This window comes from Schistocerca serialis, chromosome 9 (assembly GCF_023864345.2).
Source record: "Schistocerca serialis cubense isolate TAMUIC-IGC-003099 chromosome 9, iqSchSeri2.2, whole genome shotgun sequence".
Classification (NCBI taxonomy): Eukaryota; Metazoa; Arthropoda; class Insecta; order Orthoptera; family Acrididae; genus Schistocerca; species Schistocerca serialis.
In genome coordinates this window covers 440,583,199-440,606,350 of record NC_064646.1, presented here as the reverse complement: position 1 = coordinate 440,606,350, position 23,152 = coordinate 440,583,199, and the positions used below count along the sequence as shown (strand labels likewise).

The following is a 23,152-nucleotide window of genomic DNA, read 5'->3' as shown; positions in this document are numbered from 1 at the left end:
ATGAGATTAAAACATTCGAGGAGGATTTCCTTTGACGCCGCTGGCAGATGGCGAAGCATGGAGTACCGGATGCGGTCGTAACCTGGTGCGGTGTCAGAAGCCGCAGTAAGTGCCGATTCAAGTTCCCACATGGAGAAAGGGGAGTTGTAGGCCTCAGAATTGTTCGACCGAAAGTCCAGCTTCGCTCGTTCGACAGTCGCACGGTAGCGACGAAATGCTGGATCCTGCAGCGTCTGAGCAATGGCTCTGGGTGTCGTTTGGAGGCATCCCTGGTTCAGGACAGCAGCTATTGGTAAACGGCTATGTTTACCGGAAATCCTCCGGATGGCTTCCCATACTCTTGTGGAACAAGTGGAACGGTTGATGGAGTCCAGGAACTCCTGCCATGACCTTTTCTTGCTCTCTTTAATGACACGGCGTGCCCTGGCTCTCGCGATTCGAAAGACGGTAAGATTGACCGCTGTTGGGCGGCATTTAAATCGGCGAAGAGCCGCACGCCTGTCCCGGATGGCTGAACGGCATTCTTCCGTCCACCAAGTCACAAGGCGCCGCTTAGGAGGGCCAGAAGACTGTGGTATGGACAGGTCAGCAGCATGATGGACCACAAGTGTGATGTGATCCACCCATTCCTGTACGTTATTGTGGCGGTCAAAGACAGCCAACCGAGTGAACAGTGGCCAGTTAGCCCTGCCAATCATCCACGATGGTTGCCGCGGCTCCAGCAATACACCATCCAGGAGATGAATGCGGATTGGGAAGTGATCGCTGGAATGAAGGTCGTCAATGACCTCCCAGTGAACAGAGTCGGTGAGGGTTGGAGAGCAGAAAGATAGGTCAATGGCTGACAATGACCCTGTGGCAGTAGAGAAATGAGTCGGTGTACCTGTGTTGAGGATGCACAACACTTGAGATGTTAGGAGGCTCTCCAAAATTCGACCTCGAGCGCAAAGAGAAGTGGAGCCCCACAGGACATGATGGGCATTGAAGTCTCCCAGGAGAAGAAATGGGCAGGGGAGTTGGTCGATAAGATCTGTGAGAGCGTCTAAGGTCATTGCATCCAGAGGGGGTAAATAAAGGGAGCAAACGGGAAGCCTCCGAGGTGAATGAATTTCAACTGCAACTGCTTGCAGGTCAGTATCCAGGGGGAGGGCAGAGGAGTGGTGGTCATTATTGACAAACACAGCGACTCCGCCTTTGGCCCTTTCTCCAGTCAGGTCATCTTTGCGATATGACGTATAGCCCCCTAGTACAGGAGCATCAGATGGTTTTAAATGTGTTTCCTGTAAACACAAGCACAGGGGGCGTTGCTGTGCTAGGAGGTACAGTTCCTCCACATGTGCCCGGTATCCATTCATGTTCCACTGTATAATGGGAGCCATCTATCAGGGTAGGAGTACCTTCATTCTCACTTTCTGTTGGGGAGAAGAGCCCACAACAGGTGGAGGCTCAGTTTTGGGGCGAGATGATTGCCCCAGTCTGACATCAACCTCCATCGCCTCAGAAGAGGAGTCGAGAGAGACATCAGAGAGAATGACATCCACATCAGGAGACTGTATAACTGCAGTCTCCTTTAGTGGGCGAGTCTTCACCTTTGTCTTTGGCTTCGATGTTCTGGCCTGAGGTGGCATTGGAGCCAAAACCTCAGAAGCAGTACGGGGTGTAGCAGTGCTGGGCAGTGCACAAGACTGGACCCGGGAAGGGGCAGGAAGATCCATGATGTCAGCTACCACAGCCCGGTCAGAAGGCCGGGGGAGGGGGGGGGGCAGCAGGCTTCACAGGAACGGCAGCAGCACACGTACATTGACAAGCGCAGGTGTTAGTGCTGACAGTAGCAACCTCCGTTTGTGTAGCAGCATCGGTTTTCAAGACTGGTTGTTTGAGAACGGAAGAAAAGAAAGCAGCGAATGTGGGCGGCTGCATGGACTTGTAGATTTTCTTCGCCTCACCATACGGGATGCGTTTTGTAGTTTTTAGTTCCTGGATCTTCCGTTCCTCAAGGAAAACTCTGCATTCCCTACTCCACACAGGGTGATCCCCAGAGCAGTTGACACACTTGGGAGGAGAGGAGCAACCAACTCCCTCATGGGTGGCTTTACCACAATTCCCGCAAGTGGCTTCCCCTCTACAGCCGAGAGTAGTGTGTCCAAAGTGTTGGCATTTAAAACACCACATGGGGTTGGGGTAATAAGGCCGTACACTGAGACGTAGGAAACCTGCCTTCACATGCTCTGGCAATTTGGTGGTGTTAAATGTAAGGATAAATGAGTCAGTCTTTATGAGAGCACCATCCACCCGTTTCATAATGTGTTGCACGTCGACAATTCCTTCCTTCAGCCTTCAGTTCGTCTTGGGGAATGTCAACGAGATCTCTGCAAGTCACAACACCCTTGCTGTAGTTCAAGGTGTTGTGAAATTCAGTCTCTATCGCTAACTCCCCAAGAAATTGTGCCTTCTGAAGGTTCTGGACTTGCGGGAAGCTAGATGTTTCAACCAACAACGTGCCATTTCGCAAGCGCTTTACAGATTTTAATGTGCCAGCAATACCTTCTAAGCCCGTCTGTATATAAAATGGCGAAACTTTTTCAAAACTCCCATCTTTTCTTTTAATTATGAAAAACACATTCTGCGAAGCAGCATGCGTTCTGTTACTACTACCTGTGTGGTGTCACCGCCAGACACCACACTTGCTAGGTGGAAGCTTAAATCGGCCGCGGTCCATTTAGTACATGTCGGACCCGCGTGTCGCCACTGTGTGATCGCAGACCGAGCGCCACCACAAGGCAGGTCTCGAGATACGGACTTGCACTCGCCGCAGTTGTACGACGACTTTGCTAGCGACTACACTGACGAAGCCTTTCTCCCATTTGCCGAGAGACCGTTAGAATAGCCTTCAGCTAAGTCAATGGCTACGACCTAGCAAGGCGCCATTAACCATTTTAAGATAAAGTCTCACTTGTATCATCAAGGAATGCTGTATTCACATGAAGGATTAAAAGTTAAGTATTAAAGCAGCTACGTACTTTTCTTGCTACCATTCATTACGTATCCTGTTTCAGACCTCTATCTACGTGAGATTACGCGTGCCTTTCGGCTATTTCAGTGTGGCGTAGCTGTCTTGTTACGCCACAACAACCTGAATCAGGAGGACTGGCTACACGAGCCCTCTTGTTGGATTGGGTGTTAGAACCCACCAGCGGTCCACCCTTTCCGCTGGCAGGAGAAGAATAAAAGTTCGAGGGTTCCATCTCGGTCCCACGAGCAGCTAGGGAACTAGAAGTCCACCTAGACAGAGCCCTGCGTGCCTAGGTAAGCCTTATACAACTGGGGCGCGGCAGGTGCCACAGAGGTTGCCCGCTTTCGACTGTTCCACCCCACCAGCCATGCATCTTATAGGCGCGCAGCACACCGTAAGATTGAGGGGTTTTTATAGAGGTTTACCTTCCTCGCAATCCAGGCTGTCAAGCCAAGATTACCATTCCCCGCAGCACACAACATTCCACCGCCGCGCCATGCGGTGGTCGCTGAAGCATGTCCGGGGGTTACGGGGACAGGAGACTGGCGGCGCTGACCAGTCCCCAGCTCAGGACCCCGGCGTCGCCAAGCCCGTACTCAGTAAATGAATGCTGAGCCACCAAAATTAAAGCAGCTGTCAAGGAAGCCTCCTTAAAGGCATTAATAAACGCATCACGAAAAATTGTCTCCTCTTTCACTTGTTAATAGGTTTAGGAAACTTGAGCAAGAAATCCCTGAAGAGAAATGAATAGCCTTCAGCGTGAACTGCAAATGTGACAGCCAGAATGGAACGCTGAACATTGGGAGTAGAAGGGAAACTGGTTCCTACTACAAGATACAGACGAGTGGAAATTAATTAAAGCTTTTTGCCCCCTTAAAGTTACTCAAAATAGCGATATTAACGTCTATAGAAGTTTCATATAACGTGCGTAGCTCTTGATCTAATGGTGAAGGCGAAAAACGTGATAAAGGAAGTTATGAAACCCTGGGTGGATAGGAAGAGATGCCTACGAGGAACCCTCAAAGCAGACGGCCAAAAGCATCTGCAGCTCAACAGATAGAGTTAAATTTACAGTCAACAGCGCAATGAATACGGCCGTCAGTACTTACTAGACGTAACTACCAATGAAAATGTAAACAGGAAATGGCCACAATTTACCTATGTTCCTTTCGCAGGTCATTTGATAATGTCAACTAAGCAGAAAACTGCAGCTAGTTTTTTTTTTAACATGTCTTACTCATACTATTTTGCGGGCTCAGCGGAACGTAAAAATTATGACAAACGTTACGAAAATTTCTCAAACACAAAGGTCGAGACTTGATGAAAAATAATTTTCTTTTTGTTGCTTCACTCAAAAATAATTCAGTTTTTGGTCTTCGTAACTTAAGTGTTGTGAATCTAAAAGTCCTTTTCGGAGATGTTTAGTCGCAGACTGACAACAAAAAGATTGACAAAAAAGTAAAGTTTAGGCCAACACACACGGCCACAGTCCCTGGCTGCAGAGGCCAATCTGATTGTTATTTTGAAGGACTAACAATGATTGATTGTTTCAATAATTATGTGACTGAATGTTGTAAAAAATTACTTGTAAGGTTTTAAAAAATATGGTTAGCGCCACTGCCTCTACTTCGCGGGGTCCTGAGTTCGATTTCCGATCGGGTTAGAAATTTTCTTCGCTCGGGGTCTGGGTGTTCGTTGTTCTTATCATTTCATCTCATTTTCATCGACGCTTCGTCCTGAAGTAGCGGCAAACATGTCGTACACCAGACGGCCAAACAAGCACGATTATTAATGACTAGATGGTGGTGGTTGTTGGGATGTTTATTAATGACTAGAGACCGGATTATATGCATCTGCATGTTGCATAGTTGGCTCCTTTCCGCCGGTTATGGCATATTTTAACTAAAAACTAGTGACGATGCTTATTTTCGCTGTATGTTTACAGTTTTTCTGTCTCACAGATCGACCGCGACCTACAACTGCCTGCAGTCGCTAACCGAGAGGCCACTGCTTAGCGAAATCATTACAGCAGAGGAACAGGAACAGGCAGACCGAATCCAATGCTCCTGCGCCCGCGCCGTGCACAGTTGAACGTGTTTACAAATGTGTAGTGTGTAACATTGTACGCGCCATGCCGCCCGAAAAAAGAAACGTCGTTTCGCGGATAGCTGACCATCCTGGAACATTTTCATGGAATTGTTTTATATTGTCGAGTTTGCGAGAAAAACGTTTTGTGCAAAAAAAAGTTTCAAACAGGCCAGTATGTAAAGACAAATCTTCATATCGGAGGAATGCAGGAGAAAGGACCACGACAACAAAAAAATGTTCAAATGTGTGTGATATCTTACGGGACTTACCTGCTAAGGTCATCAGTCCCTAAGCGTACACACTACTTAATCTAAATTATCCTAAGGACAAACACACACACTCATGCCCGAGGGCGGACTCGAACCTCCGCCGGGACCAGCCGCACAGTCTATGACTGCAGCGCTAGACCGCCCGGTTAATCCCGCACGGCCCTCGACAACTACTTCTGATAACACGGAGTTGCAGTAGCAGAGATTTGTTCAAAGGTATCCAAAAAACTCGGTTTAACATGGATTTGTATGAAGCATTCGTTGCAAGCAATATTCCTCTTCACACACTTACAACCCATACCCTCAAAGGCTTCCTGCGCAAAATTGCTTAAATCAAAATATACCAGCTGAATCAACATTGCTTAAAAGTTACATACCGATAATTTACGTAAATGTTCTGGAAGAACTACACAATGTTCTCAAGGACATCATTATGTAGATTTTAGTTGACGAAACTACTGACACTTGTGGCCGTTACATTGCAAATTTAATTGTTGGTGCTTTAAAAGAAGAGCCTTCTTCCTATTTAGCGGGCTGCAAAGAACTTGAAAAAGTAAATCATTCTACGATCGCTAGATTTGTGAATAAGGGTATGAGAGGGGTAGTAAGAAGGCAGAAGCTTTGGTGGTTCGCCAGTGCAAGAAAGATCTGAATGATTCCGGTATTAAAAATGATTGCTGTGATTAGCACTCATTTTTGCCACATACCTGCAAGTATTAAAAAGCTTGAAACTCAAGGTTTGGCGTTGAATGAATCTGTTCAGATAATGAATAAAATTATTTTAGTGAACTTCTCATTGCCAGAGGTATTCCCAAGAAAACTAAAGAAGTTTGAAAACATTTCAAACGATAACCCAGGCTTCGAACGCTTTTGTCAAATTGATAGTTTTATTAATGGGATAGGCGAACTTTTACCAGAAACTTAAGTGCCAACATAACACCCACATTCAAATACTGCCCAGTTACGTCAGTTGATGCAGAACGGTTCTTTTCTGCTTATAAAAATGTTTTGAGTGATAGAAGACACAATCTTACTACCGAAAATTTGGAACAGTACTTAGTCGTTTGTGTAAATCTGTAAATGATGCTTTGATCCAATAGTATTAGTTAAAAGTTAATGCTGGTAAAAAATTCACTATTGTATGTTGCTTTTTACATAAAATATCACGGACTTTTTGATCGTGCCCCTCTGCGTGCAATATATCTCGAAGTTGGTCCTGTACATATCCATTGTTTCACTGCGACTCACTCGCGTCGCTTCCGCTTGTTACCGACAACAATAGCAAAGAACGAACAATTCTTGAAACAAGGTATGCGTCCCCATTTTGCAAATTTTTAGAAGTAATCCCAGAAAGGACCCTTTCCTCACCTCCACCAGAAAGTATTCAGAAAATGACATCAGCGTTCCAAATGTACCGATTTTTCACGTGGGCGGCGCTCTTCCTCGTAATTGATAAGCTCAGATTCGACTTTTGAGATATAACGCACGAAGTCTACCATGTTTTTTTTATTATTTGATCTTGCACATTTCGATACTTACAAGGCATTTTAAGCATTTTTCATGCAATTTGCACGCATATTTTAAGGTTTTGGTGATGCATATAGTATGGTCTCTAGTTGACATACGATCATTTCATTTTCATATAACCACAACAATAGTGGAAACATTTGCAACAACTTACAAAATTCGGAATCCTAGTCTTTCGCCGTAAGAAGCAACTGGTACGCAGCATGTTTTACAAACAGTGAAAGAATTCCGCAACAGACAAACTGTAAGCGTGCCTTCACTGACAATTCCACACTTCCAGCTCGCAGTATTAACAAAATAACAGTTTGAACAACTGCAACAGCAGCCATTAATCCCAAACAAAACCTGGAAACCTAATGACCAAAAAATGGAAAGTAACTTTATTATTACTACACCAAAATCTGATGCAGATCTAATACTATACTACTACAGACTTAAAAGATCGGAAGCAGTTATTATAAACCGACAGAATTCCAGAAGATTCCGTGTCTAGCCATATCCATCTAAATTATATTGAAGATCCAATCCAACATAAAAGTGTGCCACTGGTCCATTATGCCTATGTCACGGCGCTTTTTACATTTAACAGCCAGCACACCTTAAAAGTAGCTACGCCACAACAGTAAACTGACTGGCCATCAAGTAGCGCAAATTGGAAGAAGTGACAACAAGCTGCTGCAGAATAGAAGATATAGCTTATATTATTTCTTAAAAAAATTATCCAACATTAAAAATATTACATTTGAACACGTAACTTGAAAAGTTTTTCAGGTGGATATCAGAAGCGCGCCCACGAGAAAGGCGCACATAAAAATTATGGAAACAGTGAGTTTGATAAGCACAAAAACTGAAATCACTAATCACGTGAATCGGAATTCGAATCCTCGTCCATCGAAATTTCTGACGCAGAACTAAAATCAAGCAAAGCAGAATCGGAATCTGCACAACAGAACAATGGAAGAACAAGTTCACCAGATATCGCTAATTCAAAATATACAGGGAGACTTTCGCAACAAACACGAACCACAAATTAAAAATTTCTGACGCAGAACAAAAATCAAGCAAAGCAGAATCGGAATCTGCACAACAGAACAATGGAAGAACAAGTTCACCAGATATCGCTAATTCAAAATATACAGGGAGACTTTCGCAACAAACACGAACCACAAATTAAAAACCACTGTTACGACATACCAACGAATGAATCAGGAAAACATTACGATGAGAAATTAACAAATTTGAATTTACAAACTGACGCCTCGGCGACAATAACTCGACAAACGAACAGCACAATGTCAACTCGACACAAAGAACTTCTACAATAGATCGCAATGTATACTCTCACAGCATTAACTGCTGTGAATGTTACCACCATTTGTCAGCTAGAGCGACACTAGCGCACCCAGCGAAGCGAACGGAACTGTCTATTAAGATCTTTGGCCGCAGAAGAGCTCCGTAAGACATATGTTAGTTCTTATTGCTTTTTTAAGTAATGCGAAACAGTTTACTTTTATTACCTAAGCCATAGTACAATATTAAGAACCACGACTAATTGTAAAATAAGCATAAAAAGAGCAAAAACACGAGAATGAATTGACGGATCTAGTTGCACCCTAAACGGCAAAGAAAGAGAATATAAACCCAGTATTTCACTCATTTTTGTTTTATGCTTTCTTCTTTTTTTCATTTACTGTGGTTGAAGGTTTGTTACTTTGGGGAGAAGTATTTTGATGCTTCAGTATTTTTGAGTAAAATAGAGGAGCGAGGCGTTGGCTTCTTGAGTCTTGTGCGTGAGGTCTGCTGTGTTTGCTTCTTTGCTTTTCTTTGTGTTTTTTATTTCACAATTTTGAGAGCGGGCAGGGCATGTGGGTGGGAAAGAACCTAATTTGGATGGTACCTCTTTCGTGCCTGGCATTCAGTGTTGCTTATTACATTTTTCATTCATCATTTTGGTTTTTGCTTATTTTGTTATAGTTTCAACTATTAGCATTCTTACTGCGTGTTCTGTCCTTATTTTGTTCTTCTGGTCAGCCATGATCTTTCACTTCTCTCCAAGTTTATACGTGGTAACTTTCTGTATAATGATCTTCTTTTTCCCATTTCGAAGATTTTCCAATACCTGTGCCACTTGTACTTTCATTATGAGGTACAAATTCCAAGGTGTATCATTTTCTGGGATGCTGTAGGCGATATGAGTTACGGGGATTAGAGTTACCGATTCCAAGGTTTATCATTTTTGGAAATGTTTTCTATACTACTTTGGACAATAACGTTTTTGGAAATGGGTTAGTAGATTTGTCCTATAAAGGTAAATTTTACTTGTCGATTCCAAAGTATGCAAGTAGTGCGTTTTTGCTACTTGTGTTTGCAGTGGTTTTTTTCTGCATTTCCATTGCTTTTTTTCTTCTCTTATTTCTGCAACAAGTAAACAATTTATTTATTGCAATAGTACAAGAAGTAACTACAAAACCTACAACATACCACTGCACATACGTACTGTAAAAACGGCGATTAATAATGATTTTTGGACGTAGTAGCTAGAACTGACCTACATAGATTGATAATTTGCCATGGAATGGTTGGAATCGATAAACAGATATTAGTTACGTAGGTCAATTCTAGTTACCGATTCAATGGATCTTTCCAGGTTTCATTATGTTTTCCCAGCCGACGGGTCACTGAAACGTAATAGGATGATTGCATTAGTAATTACTCTCTAAACTACAATGAGAAAATTACAAATATTGCAATCGGTAACTAGAGTTTAGCGATACAGGATGACGAAAAAATAAACGTTTGAAACTGATTTGGCACATCGGACATACAAGGATCAGCAGTCACATAGGAACCGGGGGTTGCCAACGCCACGAGATGGCGCTACCGTCACGTTCGGGCTGGCAACGCTGGGGACTGTTTAACTGGGCCGTACATTCTCCCGGACCGACTTCGTGGACGGAAGTATCTCGTATTCCTGCAAGATATTCTGCCGGACATGCTGAATGACGTCCCTGTGGTGTCACCGCCAGACACCACACTTGCTAGGTGGTAGCTTAAATCGGCCGCGGTCCATTTAGTACGTCGGACCCGCGTGTCGCCACTGTGTGATCGCAGACCGAGCGCCACTACAAGGCAGGTCTCGAGATACGGAATAGCACTCGCCCCAATTGTACGACGACTTTGCTAGCGACTATACTGACGAAGCCTTTCTCTCATTTGCCGAGAGACAGTTAGAATAGCCTTCAGCTAAGTCCATGGCTACGACCTAGCAAGGCGCCATTAGCCTTACATAGTTTGATAGTTATCGCATGAAATGTCTCATCCAGAACGTTGTAAACCAAAGGACTATATAAAAGTTAAGTATTCCCAAAACAACGTACTTTTCTTGCTACCATTCACTACTTACCCTGTTCCAGAATTCACGCCCGTCTGCGTTAGATAGCGTGCATTAGGCCGCCTCTATCTACAAGGTGTTGGCACATTTACCAACACATCAGTCCCCATGTCTCTTCATCACCGCATTCGAGTTTAGCACGACAGAGATCCCTTGCATTTAGGCAGACAGGTGAGCACACATCTGTAGGCAACCTTTACGGGCCGCTGGATTGATCGCGGCGGACCACTCGCATGGCCACCACGATCACCCGATCTGTCCCCAATCGACGTCTACCTGAAGGGAGGTACGTATGAACCACCTGTTACATCTAGGGGATCTAATGGGCAGCATTGTTGCGGCATCTTAGAGGTACACCATATATGCTTGAGAGGGTGCACCGTTCAATGCAGCGTCGAACGTAGTCTCGATGAATGTGGACAAAAGTTTGAGCATCTCCAGTAGTGGGCGTCCATTTCCAGCATTTAGTAGCCTCACTTGGCATTTGGGACCCCCAGTTCCTGTATGATTACTGATCCTTGTTGTATGCACGGTGTGCCGTCTCAGTTCGTAAATATTTTTGAATCATCCTGTGTAGGTTAATTATAATCACAGATTTCAACTATTGCACCGTTCGTTATTCAGACCTTTCTTGCAGTAAGTGCATGCATTAGATTGTTACAAGATTTCTAAATTTAGTATTACCCTCTTAACTTCTATGAAAAAGGAAAACAGCTCGATATCGGTACCTACAATATTTGTCACGTTTTCGCAGTAATTCAGAGATCGGAAGAAATTTAGCCCCCCATGAACCATAGACCTTGCCGAGGGTGGGGAGGCTTGCGTACAGTAGGTGCAACCACAACGGAGGGGTATCTGTTGAGAGGCCAGACAAACGCGTGGTTCCTGAAGAGGGGCAGCAGACTTTTCAGTAGTTGCAGGGGCAACAGTCTGGATGATTGACTGATCTGGCCTTGTAACACTAACCAAAACGGCCTTGCTGTGCTGGTACTGCGAATGGCTGAAAGCAAGGGGAAACTGCAGCCGTAATTTTTCCCGAGGGCATGCAGCTTTACTGTATGGATAAATGATGATGGCGTCCTCTTGGGTAAAATATTCCGGAGGTAAAATAGTCCCCCATTCGGATCTCTGGGCGGGGACTACTCAAGAGGACGTCGTTATCAGGAGAAAGAAAACTGGCGTTCTACGGATCGGAACGTGGAATGTCAGATCCCTTAATCGGGCAGGTAGGTTAGAAAATTTAAAAAGGGAAATGGATAGGTTAAAGTTACATATAGTGGCAATTAGCGAAGTTCGGTGGCAGGAGGAACAAGAGTTTTGGTCAGGTGAATACAGGGTTATAAATACAAAATCAAATAGGGGTAATGCAGGAGTTGGTTTAATAATGAATAAAAAAATAGGTGTTCGGGTAAGCTACTACAAACAACATAGTGAACGCATTATTGTGGCCAAGATAGACACGAAGCCCACGCCTACGACAGTAGTACAAGTCTATAGCTCTGCAGATGACGAAGAAATTGAAGAAATGTATGATGAGATAAAAGAAATCATTCAGGTAGTGAAGGGAGACGAAAATTTAATAGTCATAGGTGACTGGAATTCGATAGTAGGAAAAGAAAGAGAAGGAAACGTAGTAGGTGAATATGGGTTGGGGGGAAGAAATGAAAGAGGAAGCCGCCTGGTAGAATTTTGCACAGAGCATAACTTAATCATAGCTAACACTTGGTTCAAGAATCATAAAAGAAGGTTGTATACATGGAAGAAACCTGGAGATAATGACAGGTTTCAGATAGATTATATAATGGTAAGACAGAGATTTAGGAACCAGGTTTTAAATTGTAAGACATTTCCAGGGGCAGATGTGGACTCTGACCACAATCTATTGGTTATGATCTGTAGATTAAAACTGAAGAAACAGCAAAAAGGTGGGAATTTAAGGAGATGGGACCTGGATAAACTGACTAAACCAGAGGTTATACAGAGCTTCAGGGAGAGCATAAGGGAACAATTGACAAGAATGGGGGGAAGAAATACAGTAGAAGAACAATGGGTAGCTTTGAGGGATGAAGTAGTGAAGGCAGCAGAGGATCAAATAGGTAAAAAGACGAGGGCTAGTAGAAATCCTGAATTTAATTGATGAAAGGAGAAAATATAAAAATGCAGTAAATGAAGCAGGCAAAAAGGAATACAAACGTCTCAAAAATGAGATCGACAGGAAGTGCAAAATGGCTAAGCAGTCATGGCTAGAGGACAAATGTAAGGATGTAGAGGCTTATCTCACTAGGGGTAAGATAGATTCTGCCTACAGGAAAATTAGAGAGACCTTTGGAGATAAGAGAACCACTTGTATGAATATCAAGAGCTCAGATGGAAACCCAGTTCTAAGAAAAGAAGGGAAAGCAGAAGGGTGGAAGGAGTATATAGAGGGTCTATACAAGGGCGATGTTCTTGAGGACAGTATTATAGAAATGGAAGAGAATGTAGATGAAGATGAAATAGGAGATACGATACTGCGTGAAGAGTTTGACAGAGCACTGAAAGACCTGAGTCGAAACAAGGCCCCAGGAGCAGACAACATTGCATTAGAACTACTGACAGCCTTGGGAGAGCCAGTCCTGACAAAACTCTACCATCTGGTGAGCAAGATGTATGAGACAGGCGAAATACCCTCAGACTTCAAAAAGAATATAATAATTCCAATCCCAAAGAAAGCAGGTGTTGACAGATGTGAAAATTACCGAACTATCGGTTTAATAAGTCACAGCTGCACAATACTAACGTGAATTCTTTTCAGACGAATGGAAAAACTGGTAGAAGCCGACCTCGGGGAAGATCAGTTTGGATTTCGTAGAAATGTTGGAACACGTCAGGCAATACTGACCGTACGACTTACCTTAGAAAAAAGATTAAGGAAAGGCAAACCAACGTTTCTAGCATTTGTAGACTTAGAGAAAGCTTTTGACAATGTTGGCTGGAATACTCTCTTTCAAATTCTGAAGGTGGCAGGGGTAAAATACAGGGAGTGAAAGGTTATTTACAATTTGTACAGAAACCAGATGGCAGTTATAAGAGTCGAGGGACAGGAAAGGGAAGCAGTGGTTGGAAAGGGAGTGAGACAGAGTTGTAGCCTATCCCCGATGTTATTGAATCTGTAGGAAATGAGACACTTAAAGTAGTAAAGGAGTTTTGCTATTTGGGGAGCAAAATAACTGATGATGGTCGAAGTAGAGAGGATATAAAATGTGGACTGGCAATGGCAAGGAAAGCGTTTCTGAAGAAGAGAAATTTGTTAACATCGAGTACAGATTTAAGTGTCAGGAAGTCGTTTCTGAAAGTATTTGTATGGAGTGTAGCCATGTACGGAAGTGAAACGTGGACAATAAACAGTTTGGACAAGAAGAGAATAGAAGCTTTCGAAATGTGGTGCTGCAGAAGAATGCTGAGGATTAGAAGGGTAGATCACATAACTAATGAGAAGGTATTGAATAGGATTGGGGAGAAGAGGAATTTTTGGCACAACTTGACTAGAAGAAGGGATCGGTTGGCAGGACAGTTCTGAGGCATCTAGGGATCACCAATTTAGTATTGGATGGCAGCGTGGAGGGTAAAAATCGTAGAGGGAGACCAAGAGATGAATACACTAAGCAGATTCAGAAGGATGTAGGCAGCAGTAGGTACTGGGAGATGAAGAAACTTGCACAGGATAGAGTAGCATGGAGAGCTGCATCAAAGCAGTCTCAGGACTGAAGACCATAACAACAACAACAAGAAATTTAGAAATCCTACAAAAACCTAGCGCACAGATTTTCTGCAAAAACTTTCAAAATTATGAACCATCGACTAAATGGAATCAGTAATTAGAACTGATCTCCTATGTACACCAATTCTAGCCACCGATTCCAACCATTCTACGATTCATAATTTGGCGAACGGTTTTCCAGCAGTTTTGTAATAGGATTTCTGCGCTTCTAATGGCTCTCTTTGCGAAAAGGTTACTAATATTGGAATCGGTAAGTAGAACTGACGTTCATTACAAATGCGAAATCCTATTATATTTCACAAATCATTAACTATGAACCATGGAACGATAGGAATCGGTAACCAGGATGAACCTATATACATTAATTCCAATTATCAATTCCTTTATTTGTTACTTTTAGTCAATTTTCGTTGCTTGTGTACTTGCTCTTCTTTTCGGGTTTAGTGTGTTTCTGTCTCCACATTTCATTCTATTGTTTCGAGGGGTGTTACGAATACTTCATTCTACTGTTTGCACAGACAAGTGTAAGTGAGTGCACTACAAACAACCCATTTTCTCGAGATTGGAGATAGATATAGATCTCATCTCAAGTTCAAAGAATAAAGTAGCCAGTAATATATGACGTTACCTACACCAAATGGAAACTCAGATCAACTCCTACTTTTCATTTCAAACTATTCTAATTGCATGTAGCAGCTTACTTAATGTCGAAATATCACAGTAAATATGACCATTAACAAAATGATAGGTAGTTCATCATAAAGCTGATGAATGAGGCTATGAGGTGCGACAGAATCATTTTTTTAGCAGGTATTTTCTTTAAAATCGTTTGAGAGAGATCGCAACCAGTTTGTGCACACCTCTGTTCCTGCAGTGTAGCTTTGGCCGTGCCAAAGTGTGCAGAGAATGTTTCGTTCATAACGGATAAAGTACACAGTGAGTAGGTGACAACAAATTGAGGGAGTCGCTCTCTCGGACTTGCCCGGTGCTGAGAATGGGAAGGCATTTCGGGTGCATGATGGACCAAGTTATATTGTGCAAGCTCTGCAACACGAGAACTACCAGCTCTGCAACGTGGGAACTACACACATCAGCAAAAGCTATGCATCATACCTTTACTTCGAAATTCATGGCACAGAAAACAAAAACTGGCTGATATGCAAGATTTCTTGATCACGAAATTAAAAAAAAACTTTTATGCAACGACAAAATCGTCTGTTTCCCATGGGGGAGGGGAGGAGGGGGAGAGGGGCGGGCGGAACCGCATTCCTGGCCAACGTCACAACGTCAGTTTATGGTGGAACGTCCCCATGCATCGATTCAGGCTTGAATTCGTCCTGGCATACTATCGATAAGATCATCAAGCCAGTTCTTGTCCAAATCGTCACACTCTTCCAAGGCGATTCTGCATAAGTGGTACAGGATCATTGCCCAAAACAGCTCAATCGATACACACATGTTAGATTGTATCTATATCAGGCAAACAGGCACGCCATTCCATTCTGATGATCCTAGTACGCTGAAAGAATTTATTTACGAGAACTGTATGATGATCCCGCGGCTTATTATCCGTCAAGATGAAATTTTCATCAAAATGTTGGCGATATCTGCCACTATTGGTTAGATCTCGACGCTGTACATTAGAACAGTGGGATTGCCCCCAACAACCACAGAAGGTGTACGGTGGCCCCATATAATGTCGCTGCAGTACGTCACTCCACCACCACCTTGGTGCACGTTTGAGGGCAATTGTTGGAGGTGTTCGATGTTTCTGGGTTGTCTCCAAACATGTTGTCTGCGATTATTAGGGTGTCAACAGGTCCGACATTTTTCTATAAACAACACCCTACGGCAGTCCTGGGGCGTCCACTGTGCATTATTTCTTGCCCATGGTGCTGTGGTGAACGAAGTGGTCCTTGCCGCTCTCGGGAATGGAGATTTACATCATGCAATCATCTCCAAATAGTTTGATGCGGTACATGACGTCCGGCAGCCTCTTCGAATACCGAATTCATTTCTGGAGCACTCAGTCATCGGTTCCTTGACTCAAAAGTCGTAGAAATCGATCATCTTGCGCACCAATCGAAACGTGGACGGCCTGTGCGGCGCGAGTGCTCAACACTGCCTGTCAACTGGAACCGTGTCCTCGTCCGCACCACGTCACTTGAACTCCGGTGCACACGACGAGCAACTTCCCCAGTTTGATGTGGACCGCATCATTGGTCGCGACTGTCCTTCGTGGAATGATGGATGTCACTCCACTGTTCCACAGACGCCTCTAATGCTGGTGCTGAAACGCTGCATCGCATTTGAGTGTGATGTGCTGCTCGTACGTAGCATTCATGGTAACTGTGTGTATATTTATAAAAATAGTCAGTTGTGACCTTCCGATCGGTACAGGGGTAGTGACAACAGCAGCGCATCTGCACGACATATCAGGGTGATGCAACACTTTTGTTGATGTCTCTATATCATGGCGAGTGGAGTCTATAGTGCTGATCTGGTGCAGCAAGCAACACTCAGAAAACTTCGTGCCATAGTTATTGGCAGATGTTCGTTACGAAATGTGCAGTGTACTATAAGTCGGTGTTCACCGATTGTTTGCTTTTTCACTAAGCTGTGCTGTCGCTGTATGCTTCTTGTTCCGCTATTTTGATTGTGATTTTTCGAAAACGAGTGATGAGACGGAAAGCGATTATCAGAAAGTAATACCGGAAAATGGTGCTAAATGTTGTGAAGTAATGCGATGCTGATAAAAGTTCAAAAGAACTATTACATCAAATTACACAGTCTTCCCTTAGAGCTGCAATGTTCAGGTATACTGGCAAGAGCTCGCACAGCACTGACAGAATTAGAGTGTTTGTTAGGAATCACCCAGACGTATGCGCAGTAACTCCTGGCAACGAAATCTCAGCTTCAATTGTAATTTTATTAGAGACTATTTTAAAACAGCTCCGCATTTGGTCCCAGTTACTTTAAAATGTGTGCTCTGTTACTGGCAGAGCACTTTTTATTAAATACAGATCCATATAGTAATACTAACAATACATTTAACGCATTTCGAAAAAGATTAATTCTTGAATGCAATTTCAGTTATTAAAAAAAAATTTTCTTCTCTTCAACTTAGGAGGAAACGTGATGAAATCAAAGTTGTTGATGAATTCAACAAACGTGCCATCAGGGACAGAACAGAAGCGTTCTACACTTCTGCCAACAGAAGATTGGCTGGACATAAGTATTGAAGCCTGTTCGTTTCGTATGGAGAAAGGCTAAAATCAAGAGTACTTTATTATTAGATCGTTGTGACATTCTGCAACGGAGACGAAAAACATAAGGGATGCGGCACAGAAATATTTTATTTGGACCGGTCCTGATGGACAGTTACTTAACGTGTGGTAAGTGCTGATGATGTGGGAAGCGTCTTCAGAAGACTATTACTTGCAAGTATTAGTTCTAAAAAGGGATTCGGTAGACTGCACAGCTTACACGACATTCTCCTCGTAGTCAAAGTCTAGGGCAGGCCCTGCACGGAACTGTCTACTGTTTGCTGCAAGTGTAGCGTTGCGCCAAAGAGCGCTGACCTCCTATCAGCGACCCACTTGGCACAGCAATTCGCTACTGATTACAAGGGAAAAGTGTCGGGCACAAAACTACCTACCGTCACTTTGTTCTCACCGCCTCGCTATCAGAGACACTTCAGTTCAGAGTTTCTGTCTTCACCTCAAAGCGTTCAATTTCCGAAGTGGTGCTGGATCGCAGAATCGACAATGCTTGCGAACCCTATAAAGGCAGAGGCGAAGGCGCCCTACCTCGCCAGCTACCTCCGTAACTGCTTCAAGCAAAACATAGTCACCTACCATATCCTCCTACATCTGACTGACGTAAATGGTGAGTTGTGTGAGTTTGTGTGCACTTTAAGGTAAGCAACTTAGAGGTAATTACAGCACACACAACTTTCTCCTCGGACGACTGAACCATCAATTTGCTATCAATACTCTGCATAAAACAATCTGCATTTCAAAACATACAGATGCCTGGTCTGCATGCACGAACGAACACAGACAGAATCTTTCTCTCTCTCTCTCTCTCTCTCTCTCTCTCTCTCTCTCTCTCTCACACACACACACTCTCTCTCTCTCTCTCTCTCTCTCTCTCTCTCTCTCACACACACACACACACACACACACGGCGCAGTTGTTAGGTTACAGCTGTTACTGCTGCTACAATGGCAGGTTATCAAGATTTAAGTGGGTTTGAACGTGGTGTTATAGTCGGCGCACGAGCGATGGCACACAGCATCTCCGAAGCAGCGATGAAGTGGGGATTTTCCCGTACGACCATTTCACGAGTGTACCGTGAATATCAGGAATCAGGCAAAATATCAAGTTTGCAATATTGCTGCGGCCGGGAAAAAATCCTGCAAGAAAGGAACCAACGACGATTGAAGAGAATCGTTCAGCGCGACAGAAGTGCAACTCGTCCGCAAGTTGCTGCAGATGTCAATGCTGAGTCATCAACAAGTCTCAGCGTGCGAACCATTCAACGAAACATCATCGATATGTGCTTTCGGAGCTGAAGCCCCACTCGTGTATCCTTGATGACCGCACGATACAATGCTGTACGCCCCGCGTAGTCTGGTCAACACCGACATTCGACTGTTGATGACTGGAAACATGTTGCCTGGTCGGGCGAGTCTCGTTTCAAATTGTATCGAGTGGATGGACGTGTAAGGGTATGGAGACAACCTCATGATTCCATGGACCCTGTATGTCAGCAGGAGACTGTTCAAGCTGGTGGAGGCTCTGTAATGGTATGGGGCGTGTGAAGTTGGAGTGATATAGGATACCTCATACGTATAGATACAACTCTGACAGGTCACAAGAACATAGGCATCCTGTCTGATCACCTGCATCCATTCATGTCCATTGTGCATTCCGACGGACATGGGCAATTCCAGCAGGACAATGCGACACCCCACACGTCCAGAATTCCTACATAGTGGCTCCAGCAACGCCCTTCTGAGTTTAAACACTTCCGCTGGCCACTAGACTCACCAGACATGAACATTATTGAGCTATCTGGGATGCCTTGAAACGTGCTGTTCAGAAGAGATCTAAGCCCCCTCGTACTCTTACGTATTTATGGACAGCCCGGCAGGATTCATGGTGCCAATTCCCTCCAGCACTACTTCAGACATTAGTCGAGTCCATGCCATGTCGCGTTGCGGCACTACTGCGTGCTCACATAAACGATATCAGGCAGGTGTACCAGTTCCTTTGGCTCTTCAAGGTATGTAAGCGAAGCAGGGACGAATGGAGAATCGTTCTAGCGACTATACGGGCTGCAAAAGGAACTATCCAATGAAATAGCGACTATGATCAAGGGCAGATTGTTATGGAAACTAGCATTTAAGAAACAGCAAAGCTAATCAGCTGTTCGCGTGCAAAGTGTCGTGAGCATCTCTGGAGTGTAGTTGAATGACGGTGATATCACAAACAGGCGAGAAGGCGTCCTATATCCACGGACGTGGAGGTCTGAGGCTTTCCCATTCTGTAAATCAGGATATGCGGCGATCTGTAGCAGACATGACGACAGCATACAATGTTGGTGCAGGCGCAAGTGTTTCAGAGAACAGCGTTCAGTGGTAATTGTTGACCATGGAGCTCTCCAGTACACGGAAGCTACGTGGTCCCAAGTTGACTCAACGACATCGTCGATTACGACTGCTGTGAGCACGGGATCATTGAAATTGGACAGTGGGTCAATGGAAACATATCGTCTGGTCGAATGAACCACGTTTCTTGTTACACCAGGTCGACGGTCGTCATCCACGTGAACGGCTGCTAAAAACACGCACCGCACCACGTATGCAGTCGGGTGTGGACTGTATTATCCTATGGGTAACATTCAGATGGGCTTCCAAGGGTCCTTTGGTAGTAATGGAAGGCACCATGACAGCCTTGTACTACGTTAACATTACCGCTCACTACTTTCGTCCCTTTCTGCATAATGTCTTTCCCGACGGTGCTGGCATCTTCCAGGTAGGTAGGTTTGAAGAGCATGACAGTGACACGCGTTTATATCTGCCCACCAAATTCAGCTGTTCTGAAATCAATGGGACACATTTGGGACATCATAAGGCGCTAGCTCCGCACCACAAACCATTAGCCGAAATTTGCAGGAATTGCATGGCCTGTGCGTTGACATCTGGTGTCATATAATCCTTAAGAACCCTATCAAGAACTTATCAAACCCGTGCCACGCAGAATAGCTACTTGTATTGTGTTCCAAAGGTTGACCAACACATTATTAAGCAGCTGGTCATAATGTTTGGGTTCACCTGAGTATTTTCTTCTTCTATGTGTGAAGAACGTGTTCTGAAAGTTTTTTCAAAACTTTTCCTTAAACGCTATGGCTGATGAATATTTTATAACTAGAGAGGAGTTCTTTTATAGTCGTGTCCTTCTTTTATGCGATAACTAGTTCAGTGGCAAATGATCCCAGATCTCTGATCTCCGTCACAGAAAATACAGGATACAAACAAAACAAAGTTCAAAACTTCAAACGATTCATAGATAGATCGCGCACGCGATTAAACTGCTCCAGTCACAAATCAAAGAAACAGTGAAACCTGTGTGAGTGCAGATACACACTGAGGTGACCAACATTATGGGATAGTGATATGCACATACACAGAGAGCGGTAGCAACGCGTACACAAGGCATTTGGGTAAAAGGGCAGTGCACTGGAGGTGATGTCATTTGTACACAGGTAATTAATGTGAAGAAGAGTTCAACGTGATTATGACAGCACAACGGGAATTAACAGACTCTGAACCTGGAATGTTAGTTGGAGATATGAACACATGGGACGTTCCATTCCGGAAATCGTTACGGAATTCAACATTCCGTAATCCACAATGTCAAGAGTGAACCGAGAATAGGAAATTTCAGGAATTACCTCCCACCATGGACAACGCAGTGGTCGACGGCCTTCACTTAACGACCAAGAGCAGCAGCGTTTGCTTAGATTTGTCAGTGCTAACAACCAACACTGCGTGAAATAAACGCACAAATCAATGTGGGACGAACGTATCCGTTTGGCCAATGCGCCGAAATTTGGCTTTAACGGGCTACGGCAGCAGACGAGCGACTCGAGTGCCTTTGCTAACGGCACGACATCGCCTGCAGCGCTTCCCTTGGGCTAGTGAACCAATTGGTTTGACCCTAGACGACTGGAAAACCATGGCCTGTTCAGATGAGTCCCGAGTTCAGATGGTAGGAGCTGGTGGTAGGGTTCGAGTGTGGTGCAGACTCTATGAAAACATTGACCCTAGTTGTTAACAATGCACTGTGCAAACTAGTTGTGGCTCCATAATGGTGGTGGGCTGTGTACATAAAATAGACTGGGTCTTCGATTATTTCCGGCTACTTGGAGAACATTTACCGTCATTTATGGACTTCATGTTCGCAAACAACTATGTAAATTTTACGGATAACAATGCTCTATGTCACCGGGCTATAGTTGTTCGAAATTGATTTGAAGAAAATGCTAGACAATTTGAGCGAATGATCTGGCCAGCCACATCGCCCAACATGATTACCATCGAACATTTATGGGACGTAATCAAGAATTCAGTTCGTGCACAAAATCCTGCATTGGCAACACTTTCGCAGCTATGGACGGCTCTAGAGGCAGCAGGGCTTAATATTTCTGCAAGGGGCTTCCAACGACTTTTTTGAGTCCATCACACTACGCCGGCAAAAGGAGGTCCGACACGATATTGGGAGGTATCTTTGTCTCTTGTCACCTCAGTGTAATGGATGTCCCAAAAACACGCCGACACACTTTGGGGACGGGTTTCTTACGCAAAAATAAGTAAAAAAAGCCTAGTAAAGATGGGTTCCAAAACGCATACCAAAGAGGTATGATCACTCGTTCATATACGATATAACGAAACAGATCGCTTCTATTGCAAGATTTTTGCTTTCCGTATTTTTCGAGGAAGAAAAGCAAAACAAGAAAAAGATCTCTAGCACACATGGGGTTTAAATGTACACTTTAAGAGCTATGAGCACTTGTTTTCTTCGCTAGTGTGAAACATATCTCTTCTACTGAACAAGTGCTCGTAGCTATTAAGGTATACACTTTAGAGCCCACGTATACTCGACTTTATTTCTTGTTTTAGCCCATACTACCTCCTCCCAAAATTGGAAAGCAAAAAGCTTGCAGTAGACGAAATGCGTATCGAAGATGAATTGGTGCTCATATCTCTTAAGGTATTCACTTTATAGCTCTTGTAGGCTGATTAAGCTGCTCCTACCGACCGGTTTATAAAACCCATGACGTCCTCAAAAAGCACGTACAGGATTTTCAAATTCTCTAACTCTCTACGTGTAAAGTGTTTGTCCTACAGAAAAAAATGAACAGGACCTTTTTTTTTTAGAAAATGTAATTTAATTAAATTTTATATTGAGAAATGTTTTCGTTGCAGGCCACAGTTTTGGAATTATTCAAGAAAACGCGTTTCAAGGTCACTTTTGCACTTTTCTCCTGAATAATTCTGCAACTATGGTCTCTATTGCATACATAACCCAGTACTAAATTTAATTACATGGCATTTCCTATAAACTGATTCTGTTAATCTTTTCTGTAGGACTAACAGTTTGCACGTAGTAAGCGAGAGAGTATGAATATCTTGCAAATGGTATTTGAAGGCGTTGCAGGCTGCATGGACAACAAGCGTCTGGCGCAGTTGTTACATCGGTTACTGCTGCTACAACGGCAGGGCATCAAGATTTAAGTGAGTTTGAACGTGGTGTTACGCGCGACGATAGGACACAGCGTCTTCGAGGGTAGCGATGAAGTGCGAATTTTCCCTCGCGCCCATTTCACGAGGTTGGGTGAAGGCCCACAACTGGCCTGCTTCTAACCAACACACGGCTACCACTGGCAACGAGGCAGCACCAGCTTTCATCAGAAAACACAACACGCCTCCATCCTGCTCTCCAACGAGCTCTCGCTTGACAGCACTGAAGTCGGAAAAGCGATGGTTTGGGGTTAGTGGAATGCAAGCTACAGGGCGTCCGGCTCGCAGATGTCCT

At 43.9% G+C, this 23,152-nt stretch overlaps 1 protein-coding gene across 2 annotated transcripts in view; it reads right to left on the bottom strand.

Moving 5' to 3' along the window:
• LOC126419261 (synaptotagmin-5-like) overlaps positions 1-23,152 on the bottom strand; it is a 216,470-nt gene that overhangs the window by 151,544 nt on the left and 41,774 nt on the right. Inside the window, exon 1 of one of the 2 annotated variants that reach the window (XM_050086419.1) lies at positions 9,524-9,545. The exons of the other annotated variant lie outside the window; for it this stretch is intronic. The gene's annotated coding sequence lies outside the window, so the exon portion shown is untranslated. Of the gene's footprint in view, positions 1-9,523; positions 9,546-23,152 lie in introns of those variants that run through there. 2 annotated transcript variants of the gene reach the window in all.